This window comes from Elephantulus edwardii, unplaced genomic scaffold, assembly GCF_000299155.1.
Source record: "Elephantulus edwardii isolate Elephantulus edwardi_28Jun2011 unplaced genomic scaffold, EleEdw1.0 scaffold00136, whole genome shotgun sequence".
In the NCBI taxonomy this organism is placed as follows: domain Eukaryota; kingdom Metazoa; phylum Chordata; class Mammalia; order Macroscelidea; family Macroscelididae; genus Elephantulus; species Elephantulus edwardii.
In genome coordinates this window covers 6627409-6630889 of record NW_006399886.1, presented here as the reverse complement: position 1 = coordinate 6630889, position 3481 = coordinate 6627409, and positions in this window count along the sequence as shown.

Below are 3481 nucleotides of genomic sequence, written 5' to 3'. Positions count from 1 at the left end.
TCTACAGTATAATAATAATAACAACACAACAACCACAACAACCAGAAATTAACATTGAAGGATAGATGAGATGACAGGAGATGTCTTCTCAGGAAAAGGATTTGTTGCAAAAGTAGCAGATATAACGTGAGAAGGTCCAAGTCTAACTTCTAGCCACTTCATAAAGGAGAACTGTTCCCATCTTTAAGTATTGGAATTTGAGGCTTACCTTTGCTATTTTATTTCTGTCAGCTTAAGAAATACCGAGGGAGTTGACCTTTTTGACTTTTTTACTCCAGCTTTCCCCACATTTCATTGTATTACTTTGCGTTATCTTCCCAAGCTGCTTCTGAAACATTCCATTCAGTTCTTTAAATTCTTGATTTCTTTCCTCTATTTTGGCTTCTTGGTGCTCAAGTGTAATATTCAGTGTTTCTTCTGACATCCATATCAATCTTTTCTTCCTTCCCTGTCTTTTTAATGACCTTTTCTGTATTTTTAAAAAATTTTATTTTATACAGTTCCATTTACAAAGTTCATACATATTGTTTTTCACACCAATCTTTCCCACTTCCTTCACCTCCCCTCCACCAATCAAATTGTGGGACTTTATGGTTAACCTCCCACCAACCCATCCTCAGCTCTCTGCTGTCCCCCTACCCTCTTGAATCATCATACTATTTCTACAATAATATTCTTATACAATATTTGTCCTTCTAGAATTGAGTTAGTTCACTTAGCATAATGCTCTCTAGTCTCTCCCAAATTATCTAGTCATTTATAAAGTTTTCGTTCCTGTGTTCTGCGCAGTATTCCATTGTGTAAATGTACCACCATTCCATTGTGGTTGGTTGTTTGGGTTATTTCCATGTTTGTGTGATGGTGAATAAAGCTGCTATGAACATTGATGTATAAATCTCCATTTGTGTCTCAAATCTCATACTCTCAGGGCATATTCCAAGCGGTGGGATAGCCAGGTCCTATGGAATTTTTATGTTCAGCTTTTTAGCACCAAACTGCCTTCAAGTGTGATTGTACCATTTTACAATCTCACCAACAATGTATAAGAGTTCCTATCTCACCACATCCTCTCTAACATTTATTATTTGCCGTCCTTTTAAACTTTGTCACTGCTCCTTGAGTGAGATAGTGGTTTGTTTTGCATCTTTCTTAAAGTCAGTGATTTTGAGCTTTCCTTCATGTGTCTGTTCATCATACAAATAGCTTCCTCTTTGAAAATTATTTTTATGTCTTTTGCACATTTTATAATTTTGCTATTTGTCTTTGTCTTGTCAAGGCCCTGTAGGATTCTGGAAACATTTGATATGAGACCCTTGTCTGAAATGGTTTTCCCAAATATTTTTCCTATTCAGTAGGTTTTCTTTTCACTCTGTTGGAAAAAGTTCTCCATGCACACAGGAATTTAATTTTTTGAAGGCCCCATTCATCAATTTTATCCTCTTAAGATTGTGCATTTGGGGCTATATTTGGCAGTCTCTTTATACCATAGACTAGGCATTCTAAGCTTGATCCCAGATGGTCTCTGTTAAATTTTATGGTTTTGAACTTTCCTCTCTCCCAGGTCTCTGCCTGATATATCTTGAGTTGATTTTTCTGTATAGTGTGAGATGTGGATCCTGTTTGAGCTTTCTGCAGGTGGCAGTCCAGTTTTACCAGCACATTTATTGAAGAGGGTGTCATTTCCTCTTTGGATAGCTTTAATTTCCTTGTCTAATATCCATTGACCATAGATAGCTAGGTCTGTTTCTGGATTCTTAATTCTGTTCTATTAGCCTATGTGCCATTTATTGAAAACTCCCGGAGGGTTAGCTATTGGTTTATTCTGACTAGACTGTAAAACCACAACAATAACAATATCGTGAATTATGTTCATTGTGGTTCTTATGTTAAACCATCCTTGCATACCTCTATGAATCCCCCTTAGTCATGATGAATTGTTTTTTTATGTGCTTTTGGAGTCTACTGGCTAAGATTTTGTTAAGGATATTTGCATCTATATTCATGAGAGAAATTGTTCTGTTGTTTTATTTCTTGGTAATATCTTTGTCTGGTTTTGCTAATAAGGCCATGCTTGCTTCATATAATTACTCTGGAAATGTTACTTCTTTTTCAAGAGAAATAACATGCACATCATTGGAATCCAGAACAGGAAGAAGCAACTAAAGGAACTGAAAAAGTTGTGAAAGAATTACAAGAGGAAAATTTCCCAGACATAATGAAGAGAATATATATTCAAAAAGCTGAGTGAACCATATACAACAGATGCTAAAAGAAAAACATCAAGGCATATCATGGTCAAATTTGCCAGAAACAAAGATAAGAAGAGAATTCTGAAAGCAGCAAGGGAGAAACAAAGAGTAACCTATAAGTAACAGCAGATAAGATTAAGTGCCAATTTCTCAACAAAAAATATGCAAGCAAGAAGACAGTGGACTGACATATATCACACACTCAAAGAACAAAAACAGTCAAACAAGAATACTGTACTCAGTGAAACTGTCCATCAACTATGAAGGAGATATCAAGATATTCCCAGAAAAACAGAGCCTAAAGAAGTTTGTAAAAATAAAACCAGCATTAAAGAAACACTAAGAGATATACTTCTTACAGAGATGCCACAGAAAACAGGATGGAACTAGAAATAATACGAAAAAGAACTCAACAAGATAAAGGTGAACAATCCAATTGAAAAATGGACACAGGATATGAACAGACACATCACCAAAGGAGACATTCAGATGGCAAACAAAACACATGAAGAAATGTTCAAAATCCTTAGAGTAAGAGAAATGCAAATCAAAACACTTATGAGATAACATCTCTCCCCAGTAAGAATAGCAAAATTTAACGGAACAGCAAACAACAAATGATGGCAAGGTTGCAGAGAAATGGAAACCCTAATTCACTATTGGTGGGAATTTAAAATGGTGCGACCAATATGGAAGGCAGTATGGCATTTTCTCAAAAAGTTGGAAATAGGAATACCATTTGACCCAGCAATTTCACTACTGGAAGTATAACCTAAAGAAGCTAGAACTGTGACCCAAGCAGATATATGCACACTCATGTTTATTATGGCTTTGTTCACAATATCAAAGAGTTGGAAACAACCCAAATGTCCATCAATAACTGAATGGACAAGAGAAGCTCTAGTGTATTTACATAATGGAATACTACGCTGCATAAAAAATCAAACAGCTCATGAAATACTATACAAAATGGGTGACCATGGAGGACATTATGCTGAGTGAAATATCTCAGTCGCAAAAGGATAAAAAGTGCATAGTGCCACTGTTGTAAAGTAGGACTAACATCAGGGTTGGAAGGAAACTAAGAGGGGATAAATAATGTATACTGCATTGAAATAGATGAGGGACAAAACTGTTTAGGAGGAATATATGATTAGGTATTATTGTCTTGACAAGAATCCAGGATTAAAGCTGCATAGTGGAGTGGACTAGGGGCTGTGGGGGATTGTATA